Genomic DNA, 20,345 nt, shown 5'->3' with positions numbered 1-20,345 from the left:
ATATTTTCATTCTTTTAATGCCAAATAATTCCTAACCTAAACCTAGTAGTTGCCTATAAATAGAAAGTGATGGCTCAGTCAAACACAATGCTTTCATAACATCTTCTGACAGAAATTTCTCTCTTCAGAAAAACTGAGCCTTCCCTACTTTCTATACCTGGCCGAAACCTCTTCTCTTTTCTCTCTTCATAAAATTTCGACCCTAGTGAAAGAGTAAGTGCCCACACACAGCAAGCAGTAACTCAATCATAGATTGGAAGACTGTGAAGGATCAAACTTAAAGAAGAAGGACATTCGGGCTCAGATCTTGATAATACTCTGCGACAGAAAGGATACAAGGGTTAGAGATCTGAGTGGAATGAGACATTAATTCTCCTGCATCAATGTAAGATTTTCTTAACTTTATATGTGTTTATTTTATCGTTTTAGAAAGTTCATATTTAGGGTGTTAAACAACATACTTGTGAGTAGATCTAAGATCCTCGTAAAATAAATTCCAACAGCTATAGCATTACTTTAGCATTCCTGCACAGTGATAACATAATTTTTTATGTGTTTATGAGAATTTTCCAAAATCACAATTTAAGTTCTACCATTTAGATTCACATATTCATATATCAAACCAGATTGCAAAACACTAATTAAGCATCAATTCTTAAGTTATGCAAGGTAAATGAAATATTCCTATTCCACTTACAAAGAAAAACCTAAATCTAGGATTTCTCTTGCTCCATCCAAGTTTAACTACTAGATCCACCCTTCCAGAACAAGATCTAGCTTGATTAATTGTTACTCATGGCCAACAAATAACAATCAAATAAAATGACAAGCTCACTTGAATGAACAAAGGCAAAGATGCTAAAATAAGCTTAAAAATTAATCATACCCAACATAGGAGTGCATAGCCATTCAAGCCTCAAAAAGTTTAGCTCATATTCTTATCAAAAAATAAAATCCAAACTTGAAATTGTTCATCCATGGCTGCTGTCTTGTTTACAATTTCACAAGTTTCTAGTATTTAAAGACAAGAAAGAAAAGAAAAAAATATAGAAGAAAAGAGAAAAGAAATGCAAACAATTGATTTGTTGATTCAATTCAAAAGTACGCAAGGAACCCATTAATTCTTCCACCTTCATTGTGCTAAAGTCTTTAGCTTCCTCCATTGCCAAAAGTTTAGTATCGAACCTCTCTGGAAGAACTCTAACAATTTTTGTCACAAGAACAAAATCATCAAGCTTTTCACGAAGAGCAAAATGTTCATTAGCTATATCAGATAGCCTTTCATAGACTTCAGTTAGGTTTTCATTATCAGACATCCTAAGCTCATCAAATTTAGTTTGAAGCATAATAAATTTAGAACGCTTAACATCAGATGTTCCTTCAAATTGAGTTTGAAGGATCTGCCAAAGCTTCCTTAGCAGATTCAGAAGATGATATAAGTTTAATATAACCTTCACCTACACCATTAAATATAGCATGCAACGCTTTGCTATTATAGGCAGAAAGTTTATCATCTTCAATAGACCATTCCAGTTCAGATTTTATTTTAGAATTACCTTCGGAATTTGTCTCAATTAAAGAAGACCAACCTGATAGAACCATCCTCCAAGCTATCTCATCTTGAGATTTGATGAAGGCCCTCGTTCTAACTTTCCAATAAGGATAATTAGAATCATTAAGCAAAGGTGGTCTAGAAATCGAACTTCATTCTGCAAAAAATGACATTTTACACAAAAACACACGAAACCGTTAAAAGGACCACACTAAGAGTTTAGTGTCCTGCTCTGATACCAATTGAAAAACTGAGTTTTTGCAAATGTCAATAATATATACGAAAATATAAAACAGTATACGTTTGCAGAAGCAGAATGTAATTCTGTTACTGTAGAAACCAGTTTTGCAGCGACAAAACAGATTATAAAAATAATTACAGAAAATTAAATCACTTGACACAAGAGATTTGTACGTGGTATCAGTGTTCTTTCGAACACTTGTACTCCACGGGGCCACACCCAGAGAATGAAATTAATTAATAAAGTATCAACAATTACAAAGATAATTGACTTAAACAAGTTTAGACTCCCTCTAAATTATTGTCGCAATCCTTTGTAATTCACTTTATGAATTTGACTTCTGAAACACCTTCAAACAACGAACTCCCTTCGTTTTTGAAGTGTGCGTGCTTACTTCCTCCCGAAGTAAGGCTTGAACAAGTCTTCTCCCGAAGACCAATCTCTTGTTCAGTCAAGTCGTTCTAACAAACTCTAAGACAGAGTAAGAACAGATATGAAAAATACTAGAACCTAGATGAACAACTAGGTTCTCACAAAGAGAACTCTCTTCTCACAAATAAGAAAAATGCAAAAAATGAAAACTAGAAGAGTTAATCCGAATGGCTGCTCTCTAGGTTCTATTTATAGAACATAGAAGCCCTAGAGACAGCCACAAAGTCGAATCTACAGCTGTACAAAACTTTCCTAAGAAAAACTTGATTTGCAGCATCAGAAACGGATTCTGACGCAGCAAATCAGACCAAAAAAGGAAACTTGCCATAAACGAGTCCGATCTTGTATTAAGTCTTGATACCTTCCAAAAACAGTGTGAATGATCTGATTGTATCAAGACACAATCAAATTCATTAAGGAAAATAAAAATAGTCTATGTTTCCTTTAAAAACAAACTTTCCATAAGAGAATTTCTTCTCTTTCAAGAAGTTTTCATACAAGAAAAAGCCAGCTGAAAATTAATCTTTCCTAAACTAGAAAAGAACAATAAAAATTAAATAATAAAGGTGAGAAAATCGGATTGAAAGCACAAATAAATCTCACCATAAAATAAAAAATATTTTAGCATCTAACTTGCCAAAAAAAGACTTTACAATATGTATATGTAAGATATACATAATATATAACATGTATATGAGTTATATATATATTATATATATGTTGAACATATGATAATATATATTTATGATGAGAATATTTATGTATGTTATACATATATAATATATATTATGTGGAGATAATATATATTATGATGAGTATATGTTATATGAGATGATAGTAACATACCTAATATATTAATTAGCATAAAATTTGGGAGATAATAATTTTATGCATGAGAGTTATATATATTATTAGTATATAATAATATATGAGTAACTAATCATATTTAGTGTATATGATAATAATAATAGTGATGATGATGGAAAAGATGTGTTCACATTTTTTGAGAATAAAGAGTTTCGGAATTATTTTTTCATTAGTGGTTTCTATCTCATTTTATGAGATGAGAACTATGAGAGTTATTCTTTTTTGGGCTTATCTTGCCAAAGAGTAAATAGATCTAAGTGGATCTAAACTTGTGAAATGAGTCATAATTAGAAGAGCAATTTTAGACTCAAATTAAAGTGAATCATGGTGGATTCAAAAATTGTGAAAACAAAATTAAAAAAGCAATTTTGAATCTTAAATAATTAAAGTGGTGAACAAAATTGATGAGAATTTCGTTAGCTTTGGTGTAATATTTGTGTTAATCTTAATGAGGAGATAATCTTAAAATTATGGGAACAAATAATCACATTACTTTTTAAGTGGTGATGTGAGTTTGATATTTTAGTTTTGTTGAGAAAACTAATAATATCAAATGGTATTTTTCAAAGTGACCTTAAAGAGTCCTTTCAAGAGAAAAATACACAAAAAGTAATATTTTATATACACTTTATGTATAAATGTGGGGGTGAGCCACAAACTTAATCAAAATGTGATGAGACATTGTTGATTAGTTTATTTGATTTGGAACTCAAATTCTAAATTAATTTTGGTTATGTGCACATGCGAAAATTTTGACATATTTTGGTGTCAAATTTTAGTGAAAATAATTTCAAGAAGGAAATTAAAAAGAAATTATAAAGACAAAGTGGTCATCTATATTTTAAAATCAAGATATTATCTTGATAGTGAAATGTGAGAAAGTGTGGGGGTGATATCTAATATTTATCAAGTAATTTAGTAAAAGAATGATGATATATGAAATTTAGGTATGCTTGGTGCCTAAGACTTGAGTATAACTTAGACATGTTTGGTGTCTAAAGTTAGTGTATATATTTTGATATGCTTGGTATCAAAATTTGTGAGAAATAGAGAAAGTGTGAAAATTTATCTTCTATGATTAAATTTTCAAAGCTTAAGTATACTTAAGGAGAAAAGTGGTCGTGTAATAATGGACACTAATTTTGGCTAGCAAGATTCGCTTGGAATCGAAAAGTGTGTGGTTATAACAAATCACTTAATCTCCGTACAAGATTAAATCATGAAATTTTGAGGGATGGGACAAACTCCCATAGAGTTTTACTCATTGATGGTAACCTATCTTAACACTAGTAAAAATCTAGTCTTAAGTTCAATAGGTAATAACAAGTCAATAGAGTGAAAAAAAGTAGTACTCAACTTGTCCCATCTATGAAAGAGTACTAATGGTAAAATTTAGAGGGTTAAAACTGAAAAGTTTTTTAATAGAATGATTTCCACTTATATGGACTAGAGGTGGTGCCGCCTCTTATGAGAATTGGGAGTTATTCTCTAGAGAGTCCATGAAATGGATGTTGCACATGGCCATTAACGGTGCACAAGTGAGATATAATGAGGTCTCAAGTGAACTCTAGCAAAGATGTGTGTGTTTTATCACCGGTTTGTATTAAAGGAATAGTGGTTCAATGCTACGGCAACCAAAATTTTAACAAACTTTGTGGTAACTACACTAAGGTAAAATTTAAGTCGAAAGACATTTTACTTTATGCATCTAAGCAAGATCTCTATAAAAGTGTTTGATTTATTCTATCAAAGTGGGGGATATATGTAATATTTGATTGATTTTATAATGTTACAATGGTGTGTCGTAAATTTTAATCTAGTGGGGGAATATTATATTATTTGTTATAATATAATATAGATTAAAATATTTAAATGTGACATATTATATTAATATGAGATTAGTATATATTATGTGTTGGAGGTTGTATTATATCATATATAGTATAATAATACACATAAAAGTTGTAACATATGATGAGTTACAAATCTAAAAATATTTAAGTGAGTTATTACATATGGAAGTTATGGAATTAATGAGATAAGTTTCTAGCTGTTAGAAACTGTTACAATACTCAATTATATCATTTAGATGGGTATTGGGACGTTGGGAAAGATTTAACTCGGAGAGGAGTTACATTTTGAGTAATCTAGAAACAGTTGTTTAATGGTTGTTTTTATGTTGTTTTATGGTTGTTTTACGAACACCTGAAACTAGTTTTTGAAAACGTCCATAAACGTACATGAATTGATTGAGCATGTTTCTAGCTCTCTTGTCCAACATTTTTATCCCATTAAACACTAATTAAAGTACTGGTAACAGCCATGTGGTGAAGAGACTTTGATTTTCAAATGTGATCCTCAAAACACTATAAATAGAGGTCTTGGGTTCACTTTGGGAGTGAATTAGTTTCTATCAAGAGAGCACATTGCTGAAAATATTTTAGGCTTGATAAATCCAGAAAGCTAGCTATTTCCATTCTTTTCTTTTCCCTAAGGGCTCGTTTGGTACGTAGGATTGGACTGAAAAGGATTGGACTGGACTGGACAAGATTGGATTATGCTGAAAGTAATCCTGTGTTTGGTTTAAGAATGGAATGGACTATTTTATTTATTTCCTTTTAGAAAAAAAAACTTAAATTAAATAAAAATATATAATAATAAATTAAAATTAAAATATATAAAATAGTAAAATAAAAATACTTGAACAATATAAAATTGTTTATCTTAAACACTAATTTAATCACTAATTTAATATAAATATTTATATAAATTTTTTATTAATTTAAAAATAATATATAATTTTATTGTCATTTTTTTTTTCTTAGAATCAATTTAAGTAACTATTATTTAATTAATAATATTCTAAATTTTAAAAACTTATGTATAATAATATTCTAATTTTAATGAATAAGTTTTTGATAAAAAAATGTATAAATAAATGTGTGATAATTATTTCCTTTAAATTCTTATTAAATTTAAAATATATTAATAAAATTTAAATTAAAAAAACGATAAAAAAAATCTCATCTGCATGGGATTATTTATCCCACCCTGCTGGATGGGATAAATAATCCCAGACAGATGAGGTTAACTGGATTAGTTATCCAGACTTCTAACATGCCCAAACACTGGATTGGACAAATGAGCCTGTCTAATCCAATCCAGTCCTGTGTACCAAACGGGCCCTAAGTGCCTGTGGTAAGGGGAAATAAGCTTTTAGACAAAGGTGTAAGACCTTGTTAAAGTTTTGTGATTTCCCTATTGTACACTTGTGGTGTATGTGGTGTTGAGATTTCTCTCACATCTCTTTTATATTTATGCTATTTATATATTGTGTTTCATGTGTAGCTTATTGGTTTGAGTTGTAATCCCTCTCTTCATCTCTATTCTCTATTTTATGTGTATATTTTGTTTAATGTTGTAATATTATTTACTCTATAAAACTTGGACTTTAAACATTAACATCTAATTCTTACTTGGAACCAAGCCTTCGTCTTCTCCGTCTCTCAACAAGCATGTTGGCAGTCCAGATCTCTTCTTCTTCCTCTTCAAACTTTCAGAGTAGCGATGAGTCTCAAAACTCCTTTTCCCACCCGTCTCCGTGTCGTGGTGGTTCAACATTAATGGCGATTGACAGCCATCCATCAGCCTCCTCTCAGCTGGGATCGGAATCGTCAACTTTGCTGACGATTTGGGAGCAGGCGTGCCACTCCATTAATGTCTCCCTTACAGGTTTGATCCCTTCTCTGAACAAATCTCATAATGATCCCTATTTCTTCTTAATCATGGCTGCCTATTCCAGTTCTCTTAGGGGTTATAGTCTTAATTGCTATTTCTACCTACCTGGTCAGTGGATGGATTTGGATAATCCCCCGCCTGATCCGGTATTAAATACCTGTCTTTTATTCTTCCTGTATCACTCGAGTACATCTCTAGATTTAGAAGATCTATTAGTTAGGTCCTTAATTGCTCTATGTTTTGTTTCCTATTTAAACCCAGTTCTAGATTTAGGGAAGCTTACCCTTTTTGTGCATTATCCATCTGTGCTTTATCCGTGCGACCCTTTATTACTGAAAATGGAAGACTTAGCTAAATCTTTTTCTGCAGCCCTTCACCTCACTGATACTGAAAACACAATCCATTCACTTGCTGAGCATGTCGATCCAAATGAGGGACTTCCACCAGCCCCACCCCAGTTTCACCTCATGGCCACTCTCTTCACAACGAAAATTTTTAACCACAATGCCCTCAAAAACTACCTGGAAAAACACTGGAAAGGACGCTTTCCAGTAAGTGTCAAAGAAAGATCACCCAATTCAAACCTGTACCTTACTGTGTTCCACTGTGAAGGTGACAGACGTAGAACCATCCTCAACCAACCATGGATTTTTGACAGGTGCCCTATCCTGCTGGAAATTCCCGATACTGACTCCACCTTATCCCCAGAAACTATGAGAAAAATTCCCTTTTGGGTCCAAGTTCACAATATCCCTTTCTCCCGAAGGTCCATTTCTCTTGCCAAATTGTTGGGCCAAATTGCTGGCACCCTCCTTGAAATTCATCAGCTCTCTTTGCTTGAAACTTGGGGCTCTTACATGCGAGTGCGTATCATGTTTGATGTTACCAAACCCTTACCCCGTGGCATACCAATAGTGTTTCCTGGCCTAGCTTCCCCAACCTGGCTCGAATTGAAATATGAGGATATTCCTGATCATTGTTACTATTGTGGCCGTCTAGGACACTCTTACCCCTCCTGCACTGAGTACATGAGAGCCTCTGATGAATCTACCCAACCCCCACCCCTCCCCTATGAAAATGTCTTGAGAGGAACAACACGCCCAAACCATGGCCCTTTTGGAATACTCCCCAACCCTTTTATCCTTAACTCACCAGCCATAGTGTCCCTCCCAAATGCCCCTACACTTAACCCATCCACCACCAATCTAATACCAATCAATCACCCACGTGGACAAGTCCTGCAACAAGATTTCTCTTTCCACAACAACCCAACAAACTACGCTGATGCTGCAGGGCTGTTTCTGAGCTCTGGCCAAAACATGGGGAGTTCCCCACTCGTGGATCAAGGAGCAGGCCCCTCCAACTTAGGACCAACCCACTCCTTTGCGCCCCCTGGACAGCTTCACTCTCTCGCACCCTCAGGGCCAAATTTTGTAGCTCTGTTATCCGTGGCCACTGGTGGAATTTTATCATGTTCTGTCTCTCCCCAGCAGTCATCCAATCCAGGGTCCAGAGGTTCATCTTCCCCATCCTCTAGCCAGCTGGAAGCCCCCCTGATGATTTCCACCTCCACTGCCCAACTGGACTCGCTTCCTGTGGCCCACATTGCTGACATTCCCTCATCTCTGGCATTTGCTATTGGCAGCAACGATGTGCCACCCCGTCGTCCACCCAGAAGAAGAACCAATCCATTCCCTCCAGTGGCTTCAAAAGGCAATTGGCTACGGTGGGGAATGAGCAGAGGGAGATGCTGAAGCGACACAGACCTCACTCAGGACAGGATGTGGTGGAGGTTGTTTCAAGTGATGAGGCAGGCCCTGTGGACCTGTGGACTCACAGGCCTGCCAGGAGGAATGAGTTTCATCAGCTGGAATGCCCGGGGGCTTGGGAGTGACCGAGCATTCCGAAATCTCTCCCTCCTAGTTAGAATGTATAAGCCCTCCTTACTTTTTGTTAGTGAAACTAAAATGTGTAAGAACTCTGTTGATCGTTTTAAGGTTAAGTTAGGTTTTGACTTTGGTTTTGAAGTCCCCCGTGTTGGTCTTAGTGGGGGACTCTTTCTTTTGTGGAACTCGGATTCGGATGTAACTATAACTAACTATTCTCTTAATCACATTCACTGTTTTATCTCGTCTGCTGGTTTTTCTAGTTTTAATTTTACTGCTTTTTATGGTGCTCCTAATCCTGCTAATAGATCTCATACTTGGGAATTATTATCCAGGATTGGGCTCTCGTGCATTTCTGTTCCCTGGTGAGTGTTGGCGATTTTAATGATTTTTTAACTTGGGAGGATAAATCTAGCAGAAATCTAGGCAATGGCCCCTCCCCTCTATTCCGCACTTTTATGAACAAATTTCATTTCCAAGCTTTGCATCCAGTTGATCCTCGTCTAACTTGGACCAACAACAGCCAAGGCAATCGAAGAACCCTGGAACGTCTTGATTCGGCTGTTGGCAACAGCATCTGGCACTGCCAGCATCCAAACAGCACCTTACATCACCTTGATTTCTTTGGCTCTGACCATCGAGCCATACAACTCTCCCTCAATCCAAACCCTCATTCTCAATTTCCCAGGAAAAAAGATAAACGCTTTCTTTTCGAAAATGTTTGGCTTTCTGAGCCACATTGGAACGATGTCATTTTAGAAGCTTGGTCTTCTAACTTTCCTAGTGATGACCCTTCCTCAACTCTTCTGCGAAAGCAATCCACTTGTTCTACCTTTCTTTCAAATTGGAAACACAAAGCCTTCTTTGGGTTTTAGAAAAGGATTAAGCAAGCTCAACAAGCCCTTGAACAGGCTAGGAAGGCTGAAGACACGTCTTCAGATTCCTATTCTCGACAAAAGGCTCTCCAAGCAAACCTTGACTCTCTCTTGCTAAAAGAGGAAACTTATTGGAGGCAACGATCTCGAATACAATGGCTCTATTTGGGGGATAAGAACACTCGTTTTTTCCATAAGTTTGCTTCTAACAGGAAGAGAATTAATCGAATTGATTCCCTCACTTCTGAGGATGGAACTGTTTTTCAAGATTCTGAGTCCATCCTTTCTCTCATCCAATCGTATTACTCAAGCCTGTTCACTTCTCAGCACCCCCAGGATCTGGATATTGAGGCTGCGCTTTCTGATCCTTTTCCTCTGATTGAGCCATCGCATTATCATCTGCTTGAAGAAGCTTTCTCCCCCTCTGAGGTGGAAAAAGCTCTGTTTCAAATGGGTCCTGACAAAGCTCCAGGTATAGATGGTTTTAATAACCAATTCTATCAAAAAAACTGGAATGTTGTTGGTAAAGATGTCACTGAAGCTGTCCTCAATGTTCTAAATAATCTTTCTGACATCTCTCCCTGTTGGAAATTATTTTACCAGGATCTTAGATCTACTCACAAGTATGTTGATTAACACCCTAAATATGAACTTTCTAAAATGATGAAATAAACACATATAAAGTTTAGGAAACCTTACATTGGGTGCAGCGGAATAATATGACTCCTTCCGTTCAGATATCTAGCCCTTGATTCCTTTCTGTAGCAGAGCATTATCAATATCTGAACCTGGATCTCTTTCTCTGAATCTTTGATGCTGAAACTCCTTCTTGCTGAAAGTCTTTCTTCACGATCTTCCTCACTATGATTGAGGTATCACTTGCTGTGTGTGGGCACTACTCATACACTAAGGATTTCGAAATTCAAGAGGGAAGAGAAAGAAGATGTAATACCCGGGGATTAAGAAAAGGATTAGCAAAACCTTAACTAGATAATTATGAGTTAATTGAGGAATTATATTATTATATAGTTCAATATATGTGAAATTATATGAATTTAACATGTTAAAGACCCCGTTGGTGAGCCAGGGGCATTTTGGTAATTATGACCCGAGAAGAGTAAAATGATGAAATTAATTTAATTATGTGCTTAATAGAACTATATTATTATATAGTATGCCTGTGTTGTCTTTTCAGGTGTGTTCTGACAGGTTGGCGCGGTATAGTCACAACCGGGTATTTTGGGCCGAACCGGGTTCGGGCCCGAAATGCAAATTAGATTGAATTAATTGGCATTTTATTTGATAATGAGAAATCTGAAATTTAATTGGGTTTGAATTGGTGTGTAAATGTCATTTTGCCCTTGCATGCCTAAGTGAATGTTATTTGGCCCTAGGGGGGCAAAATGGTCTTTTTAGACCCTTAATTTATGTTTAATAAAAGAATGATTTTAAGGAAAAGAGAATTATTTTTCTAGTTTTCCTTCAGCCCTAAAACCGTACCCCTCCTCTCCTCTTCACTTATTTCTTAAATGTTTAGATTTTTGTAGATTGTTCTTGAATTGAAGGTTTTGTAAAGTTGAATTTCTTGTGGATAGAAGCTTGAAGTTGTGGTAAGCTTCTAGACTTTCTTGCTGAAGTTATTTCACTAATTTTGAAATTGAAGGAAAAGCATAATGTGTTGAGGAATTTCTTTTGGATCCATGTTAGTAAATAGTTGATGATTAGTGATTGTGTATGCTTGATTTTGTGGTAAAATGGTGTAGATTTCTCTTAATATGTTGTGGATGTGATTCTTAGGTTGTATGTATGCTTGATTTTGGATTATTGGTTCTGTTTTAAGTTAGTTTCAAGCTTGAGAATTTGGTTGTGAGATTCAAGAGCTTGAATAAATGTTGTATGGAATTTTTAGGTCAAGTTTGGAGCTTGAGAGTTGTATATTGTTAAATCTGATTTTGGTTGTGGATTAATGCATGAATTTTGTGTTTTTATCCTCTATTTTGGTTGAGATTCGATTATATGGAAAAGTGGGCATGTTTAGATCTTAAAATCTGGTTTTCTGGGTTTTTCGAACCCAGTGGCCGCGGCCAGATCTATGGTCGCCGCGGCCATAAAACCTGGCAGAGAGCCATCTTTTTCCTGAATTTGTTTTGGCCATAACTTTTGACTCGGGACTCCGTTTGGGACGTTCTTTATACCGTTGGAAAGCTCTTTTCGAGCTCTATGTGATTATCTGTATTTGAAATGCCATGAATTTATTTTATGAATGTGAAATCAGGGGTTAACCCTATTTGTGAAAATCTCGGATTGTGTGTGACTAGGATTACCGGCACCTGGTCAGGAGCACCCGGGGATTTGGAATCTCTACTATTGCGGGACAACAGGTAAGACAGTAGTTTGCACGTAGAGTATGCGCAGTGGCGCTTATGTTGAATATGATATATGTGAGTTATGGTAACCGAGATTAGGGTTATTACCCTAATAGGAACGGTTTGTTAGCCTAGGGTTATTACCCTAGTGAAATATGTGTATAAATGCCATGCCATGTTAATTGAAATGAAATTTAAGGATTATGCACTCAAGGCATAATCAGGTTGGACTCGGTACACATAACCGAGATGAACCACTTCTAAGGCCTTAATGTATTTAGACGTGTGAGAGCAACACGTGGTTCTACGTCACGTAGATTTAATTAGATGTGTGGGCGCAACACATAGGTCTACGCCACGTAGACATAAATGGGCATGTTGATATAGTGATTAGGTCTGTGCTATACAGACATATGTAAATGAGCATATTATATTTATTGTGATTTATACTGTCTTGCTGGGCTTGGCTCACGGGTGCTCTACTGTGCAGGAAAGGGTAAGGCATTAGCTGATCTGCCATGAGTTTCAGGAGCAGACGAAGAATGTACATGTTCACGCCACTTCAGACCAAGCGGGTTATGGGTCTAACAGTGTTGACTTTTGTATTCTGTTTTGCCGCTTAGGTCGGCTAGTAAGAAAGAACTTGTAATAAGTTGTAAATATTTTTGGGATCCCAACTATTTTGAAAAGTTTAAATATATTACAAGTTTTATTTTCAGTCTGTTTAATATAAAAGTTTAAATTCTGCGCTATTTCAATTAGTAATCCCGACTAGGGGATTAGGGTTCATAAACAGTTTTGGGGTAGCGTGCCTAATTATTTAGGGCGTTTCAATTTGGTATCAGAGCGCCAAGGTTTTTAAACTTCCTGTAGACCGGCCGAACATGTACATTCGTCGTCAGAGATAAGCTCGACTCATGGTGCAGTAAGTATTGAGAGTAAATACTTGACTGTATGTGTGATCATATGTTTACCGCTTTCCATTTTAGGCAGTATGCAAGCATCTAGAGTATGTATGTGTTATGTGATGCCATGCTATAAATGTTATTTGTTTATGTAAATATGTATGAGGTAAATAGATGAGTTAGGGTTTGAGGCATTAAGTGCGTAAGTGTGGTATCGGTGCTTAACTCGCTGGGGTTGTTGATTTCAGGGGTACTAGTAATGGACCCTCCGCAATCATCTAGACCACAGGGCGAGCAAGTAGAGCCCGGGGCTACCCGAACCGATCCACCAGCACTGCCACCACCTCTGCAAAATCCGGGGATAATGCGGGGGCCGTTAATGCTAATCCTCCTGCTGACTGGCAGCAGATGTTTCATGAAATGCGAAGTGTCATACTTCGTCAAGAGGAAGAGTTGCAACGTTTAAGGCAACAGGCTGCCCCAGTGAATCAAGGGTTACCACCAGCTCCTGTGCCAGTGGTGGGTAACCAAGGGTATATTATGCCGCACCGGGACTCTGTGTTCGAGCGGTTTGTGAAGCTGCAACCTCCGGCTTTTCTGGGAGGCATTGATATTATTAAGGCCGATCAATGGATGAGCACTGTTACCCGTATCCTCGATAACATGGGGTTGACGGGAACTGAGAGGGTGAATTGTGCGGCCTTTATGTTTCAAGATCATGCCCGCGTATGGTGGGATATAGTGAATCAGACTCGAGATGTCAGTGTGATGACATGGGAAGAGTTCAAGAAACTTTTTGAAGAAAAGTTTTATAACGTTGCAGTGAGGACTTCACACCAAGAAGATTTTGTGAAGTTGACTCAGGGGAAAATGTCTGTGGCCGAATATACTCTGGAATTCGATCGGTTATCTAAATTTGCTGGTGATGCGGGTGCCTACGGATTTTACCGGAAAACGAAATATGTTCGAGGACTAAATGCTACAATTAGTCGGGACTTGAAGATTACCACATCACATGACACTCTGTATAAGAGAGTGGTAGACCTGGCCTTAATTGCTGAGGAGGCCGAGCAGCAAGTAATGAAGGAGCAGGCTGCAAAGGATGCCGCCATGGCATCAAACCATCCTGCTGGTGGTAATGTCAGTAAGGGGACCGACAGTGGCAACCCTGAGCACAAACGCAAGGCTGAGGCTTCCGGAGCTTCAGGGGGAAATAGAAAGTTTTGGGGAAACAGAGGTGGCCGTCAGGGTCGCGGGTCCTCATTCCGATCATATCCAGAATGTTCTAAATGCAAGAAGCATCATCCTGGTGAGTGCCGAGCCAAGGCATGTTTCCAGTGTGGCATGGTGGGCCACTTTATCAGAGATTGTCCCCAAGCCAGGAAAGAAGAGCCTAAGAAGAATGTTGCTCAGAACCCGGGGCGACTTTTCACTATAACTCAGGCAGATGCTGATGCTAGTCCGTCAGTTGTGACAGGTCAGTTATCTATTAATGGTTGTGCTTATACTATATTATTTGATTCGGGAGCTACTCATTCATATGTATCGAGTAGGGTGATAGAAAGTTTACATAAGCCATGTGATATATATGCTTCGGGGTTTGGAACCTTGTTACCCTCGGGAGACCTGATAATATCCACAAGGTGGATTCGGTCCTTGTCTTTTTGGATTGACGGTTGTGAGTTGACCGCCAATCTAATTGAGTTGCAATTATCTGATTTTGACATAATCCTGGGAATGGATTTTCTGTCTAAATATGGAGCGATGATTGACTGCAAACGGAAGATGGTGGTGTTTGAGCCCGACGGTGCTAACCCAGCGGTGTTTGTGGGTAAAATTCAAGGGGCACGCATACCGAGAATATCACTGTTGAAAGCTAAAGACCTGATGGGTAGAGGTTGTCTAGGGTTCATAGTTACTACAGTGGACACTAGCCAACCTGTGACATCAGGGCCTGAGAATACGAAATTGGTATGTGAGTTCCTTGATGTCTTTCCAGAAGATTTGCCGGGATTGCCACCTGTTCGGGAGATTGAATTTGTTATTGAACTGGCTCCGGGAGTGGATCCAGTGTCTAAGGCACCGTATCGAATGGCTCCAGCTGAGTTGAAGGAATTGAAGATACAATTGCAAGAGTTACTGAATCTGGGATTCATCAGACCGAGTTACTCACCTTGGGGTGCTCCGGTTTTGTTTGTAAAGAAGAAAGACGGAACCCTGCGAATGTGTATTGACTACCGGGAGTTGAACAAGCTTACCATTAAGAACAAGTATCCTTTACCTCGGATAGATGATCTGTTTGATCAACTGAAGGGGAAGACGGTCTTTTCCAAGATCGATCTTCGCTCAGGCTATCATCAGCTGAGAATTCGAGAGGAAGATATCCCATAAACTGCGTTCCGTACTCGGTATGGACATTATGAATTTCTTGTGATGTCTTTTGGACTCACTAATGCCTTGGCGGCATTCATGGATTTGATGAATCGGGTGTTTAAGGATTATCTGGATAGGTTCGTGATTGTGTTTATTGACGACATTTTAGTGTACTCTGAGACGGAAGAAGAACATGAATTGCATCTCAGAGCGGTTTTACAAAGGTTACGGGATCACAAGCTTTATGCTAAATTTAAAAAGTGTGAGTTCTGGTTATCTCGTGTCTCATTCTTGGGGCACATAGTGGATAAAGATGGGATCATGGTGGATCCGGCCAAGATTGAAGCTGTTCGAGATTGGCCAACACCGAAATCAGCTACAGAGGTTAGAAGTTTTCTGGGTTTGGCTGGTTATTACCGTCGGTTCGTTGAGGGTTTTTCTAAAATTGCTGTACCCTTAACGGAGCTGACCCGAAAGAATCAGAAATTTGTTTGGACTGATCGGTGTGAGAAAAGTTTCCTGGAGTTAAAGCAACGCTTGATTACCGCTCCTGTACTAACTCTTCCTTCAGATAAGGAAAAGTTTGTGGTATATTGTGATGCCTCGAGACAGGGTCTCGGCTGTGTGCTTATGCAGGCTGGGAGGGTAATAGCTTATGCTTCTCGGCAGTTAAAGGAGTACGAGCAGAGGTACCCTACTCACGATTTAGAACTCGCAGCAGTGGTATTTGCGCTAAAGATTTGGCGGCATTACCTTTATGGCGAGAAATGTGAGATATATACTGATCATAAAAGTCTGAAATACTTCTTCACCCAGAAGGACTTGAATATGAGACAAAGACGTTGGCTAGAATTGGTGAAGGATTATGATTGTGAGATCCTTTATCATCCTGGTAAAGCCAATGTGGTTGCTGACGCTTTGAGTAGAAAAGGTCAGAGTCAGTTGAGTACTATGAAGCAAATCTCCCGACCGTTAGCAAATGAAATGACTCGAGCTCAGATTGAGTTGGTTGTGGGGCAATTGGCTAATATTACCCTACAATCCACTCTTTTAGAGAGAATTAATGAAGCACAAAAGCAAGATTCAGAGTTGATAAAAACCCGAGCTAGGGTTTTGGCTGGGAAGGCTAGTGATTTCTCAGTAGATGAAACGGGAATGTTGAGATTTGGAAGTCGAGTTTGTGTGCCTATGAATGAAAACATCAAGAAAGAGATCATGGATGAGTCTCACACGACTCCTTATTCAGTTCATCCAGGGTCGACAAAGATGTACCAAGACGTGAAAGCCATGTTTTGGTGGCCAGGCATGAAGAATGACATCGCTGAGTATGTTGCAAAGTGCCTTACATGTCAGCAAGTGAAAGCTGAACACCAGCGACCTGCAGGGTTGCTGCAACCACTGAAAATACCAGAATGGAAATGGGAAGATATAGCTATGGACTTCGTGGTAGGTATGCCTAGAACCACGGGACAATTTGACTCTGTGTGGGTCATAGTGGACAGGTTTACAAAGTCTGCTCACTTTTTACCTGCTCGGACGAATTTCTCCATTGATCAGTATGCTGAGTTATATGTTAGAGAAATTGTTCGTCTGCATGGTGTCCCAAAGTCCATTGTGTCGGATAGAGATCCGAAGTTTACATCAAGATTCTGGGAAAGTCTGCATCGAGCTATGGGAACTCAGTTAAAGTTCAGCACGGCTTTTCATCCTCAGACGGATGGGCAATCCGAGAGGACCATTCAGATTTTAGAGGACATGCTACGGGCATGTGTACTTGACTTTGAGGGATCATAGGTAAAGTACCTTCCCCTGATCGAGTTTTCTTATAATAACAACTATCAGGCAACAATCGGGATGGCTCCTTATGAACTTTTGTATGGAAGAAAATGTAGATCGCCCATTCACTGGGATGAAGTGGGTGAAAGAAAGTTCTTGGGTCCCGAAGCTGTTCAGAAAACAAGTGAGGCAGTTGATAAGATTAGAGCGCGAATGCTCGCGGCTCAGAGTAGGCAAAAGAGTTATGCCGATCCAAAGCGTCGAGATATTGATTTTCAAGTAGGGGACATGGTATTTCTCCGAATATCTCCGATGAAAGGCATAAAACGCTTTGGGAAGAAAGGAAAGCTTAGCCCGAGGTTCATTGGACCTTTTGAAATCCTTGAGAGGATAGGGCAAGTAGCGTACAGGTTGGCTATGCCCCCAGCGCTGGCAGCTGTACATAATGTGTTTCATGTTTCAATGCTTCGGAAATATGTCTCAGACTCGTCCCATGCTCTGAGTTATGAAGCATTGGAACTTCAGCCGGACTTGTCATACGAGGAACAACCAGTGCAAATACTTGATAGAAGAGAAAAAGTCTTGAGAAGCAAGACAGTGGAACTGGTGAAAGTACTATGGAGGAACAGTAAAGTAGAAGAAGCAACCTGGGAGCTCGAGACGGATATGCAGCAGAAATATCCGGAGTTGTTCAGGTAAATTTCGGGACGAAATTTCTATAAGGAGGGGGTAATTGTAATACCCGGGGATTAAGAAAAGGATTAGCAAAACCTTAACTAGATAATTATGAGTTAATTGAGGAATTATATTATTATATAGTTCAATATATGTGAAATTATATGAATTTAACATGTTAAAGACCCCGTTGGTGAGCCAGGGGCATTTTGGTAATTATGACCCGAGAAGAGTAAAATGATGAAATTAATTTAATTATGTGCTTAATAGAACTATATTATTATATAGTATGCCTGTGTTGTCTTTTCAGGTGTGTTCTGACAGGTTGGCGCGGTATAGTCACAACCGGGTATTTTGGGCCGAACCGGGTTCGGGCCCGAAATGCAAATTAGATTGAATTAATTGGCATTTTATTTGATAATGAGAAATCTGAAATTTAATTGGGTTTGAATTGGTGTGTAAATGTCATTTTGCCCTTGCATGCCTAAGTGAATGTTATTTGGCCCTAGGGGGCAAAATGGTCTTTTTAGACCCTTAATTTATGTTTAATAAAAGAATGATTTTAAGGAAAAGAGAATTATTTTTCTAGTTTTCCTTCAGCCCTAAAACCGTACCCCTCCTCTCCTCTTCACTTATTTCTTAAATGTTTAGATTTTTGTAGATTGTTCTTGAATTGAAGGTTTTGTAAAGTTGAATTTCTTGTGGATAGAAGCTTGAAGTTGTGGTAAGCTTCTAGACTTTCTTGCTGAAGTTATTTCACTAATTTTGAAATTGAAGGAAAAGCATAATGTGTTGAGGAATTTCTTTTGGATCCATGTTAGTAAATAGTTGATGATTAGTGATTGTGTATGCTTGATTTTGTGGTAAAATGGTGTAGATTTCTCTTAATATGTTGTGGATGTGATTCTTAGGTTGTATGTATGCTTGATTTTGGATTATTGGTTCTGTTTTAAGTTAGTTTCAAGCTTGAGAATTTGGTTGTGAGATTCAAGAGCTTGAATAAATGTTGTATGGAATTTTTAGGTCAAGTTTGGAGCTTGAGAGTTGTATATTGTTAAATCTGATTTTGGTTGTGGATTAATGCATGAATTTTGTGTTTTTATCCTCTATTTTGGTTGAGATTCGATTATATGGAAAAGTGGGCATGTTTAGATCTTAAAATCTGGTTTTCTGGGTTTTTCGAACCCAGTGGGCTGCGGCCGAGATCTATGGTCGCCGCGGCCATAAAACCTGGCAGAGAGCCATCTTTTTCCTGAATTTGTTTTGGCCATAACTTTTGACTCGGGACTCCGTTTGGGACGTTCTTTATACCGTTGGAAAGCTCTTTTTGAGCTCTATGTGATTATCTGTATTTGAAATGCCATGAATTTATTTTATGAATGTGAAATCAGGGGTTAACCCTATTTGTGAAAATCCCGGATTGTGTGTGACTAGGATTACCGGCACCTGGTCAGGAGCACCCGGGGATTTGGAATCTCTACTATTGCGGGACAACAGGTAAGACAGTAGTTTGCACGTAGAGTATGCGCAGTGGCGCTTATGTTGAATATGATATATGTGAGTTATGGTAACCGAGATTAGGGTTATTACCCTAATAGGAACGGTTTGTTAGCCTAGGGTTATTACCCTAGTGAAATATGTGTATAAATGCCATGCCATGTTAATTGAAATGAAATTTAAGGATTATGCACTCAAGGCATAATCAGGTTGGACTCGGTACACATAACCGAGATGAACCACTTCTAAGGCCTTAATGTATTTAGACGTGTGAGAGCAACACGTGGTTCTACGTCACGTAGATTTAATTAGATGTGTGGGCGCAACACATAGGTCTACGCCACGTAGACATAAATGGGCATGTTGATATAGTGATTAGGTCTGTGCTATACAGACATATGTAAATGAGCATATTATATTTATTGTGATTTATACTGTCTTGTTGGGCTTGGCTCACGGGTGCTCTACTGTGCAGGAAAGGGTAAGGCATTAGCTGATCTGCCATGAGTTTCAGGAGCAGACGAAGAATGTACATGTTCACGCCACTTCAGACCAAGCGGGTTATGGGTCTAACAGTGTTGACTTTTGTATTCTGTTTTGCCGCTTAGGTCGGCTAGTAAGAAAGAACTTGTAATAAGTTGTAAATATTTTTGGGATCCCAACTATTTTGAAAAGTTTAAATATATTACAAGTTTTATTTTCAGTCTGTTTAATATAAAAGTTTAAATTCTGCGCTATTTCAATTAGTAATCCCGACTAGGGGATTAGGGTTCATAAACAGTTTTGGGGTAGCGTGCCTAATTATTTAGGGCGTTTCAGAAGAAGTGGCAGCTAAAGATAGGGAGAGAGAAAGGCACAGGTTTTTCTCTGAAGGAAAAATAGAAAATTTAAGTGTAATTTTCCTGAAGCCTTCACTATCTATTTATAGCATTCCACTAGGGTTAGGTTTGAATTATTTGGCATTAAAATAATGAAAAAATCAGTTTAAATTTCCTACAAAAGTGGCTGGCCCTATACAAGTGGATTTGGGCCTCACTTTTTGTAATTTTGCAGTTTTATCTTTTCTGCATCTAATTTTCTCAAAAACGCCAATTTTCTAATTCAACCATTTAAATGCCAATTCTAATTATTTAATAACTATAAATAATTATTAAATAATATT

At 38.0% G+C, this 20,345-nt stretch overlaps 2 long non-coding RNA genes across 2 annotated transcripts; both read left to right on the top strand.

The window, feature by feature from the left end:
* Positions 1–10,993: 10,993 nt before the first annotated feature.
* LOC133029984 (uncharacterized) lies at positions 10,994–12,675 on the top strand. The gene is made up of 3 exons (XR_009683906.1): positions 10,994–11,201; positions 11,910–11,972; positions 12,448–12,675. It is a non-coding gene; the product is annotated as an uncharacterized LOC133029984 (long non-coding RNA).
* Positions 12,676–17,846: 5,171 nt separating this feature from the next.
* LOC133029983 (uncharacterized) lies at positions 17,847–19,886 on the top strand. The gene is made up of 3 exons (XR_009683905.1): positions 17,847–18,410; positions 19,121–19,183; positions 19,659–19,886. It is a non-coding gene; the product is annotated as an uncharacterized LOC133029983 (long non-coding RNA).
* Positions 19,887–20,345: the final 459 nt, after the last annotated feature.

The sequence above is a fragment of the Cannabis sativa genome, chromosome 8, assembly GCF_029168945.1.
Source record: "Cannabis sativa cultivar Pink pepper isolate KNU-18-1 chromosome 8, ASM2916894v1, whole genome shotgun sequence".
Lineage (NCBI taxonomy): Eukaryota > Viridiplantae > Streptophyta > Magnoliopsida > Rosales > Cannabaceae > Cannabis > Cannabis sativa.
This window is presented reverse-complemented; position numbering and strand designations above follow the sequence as displayed.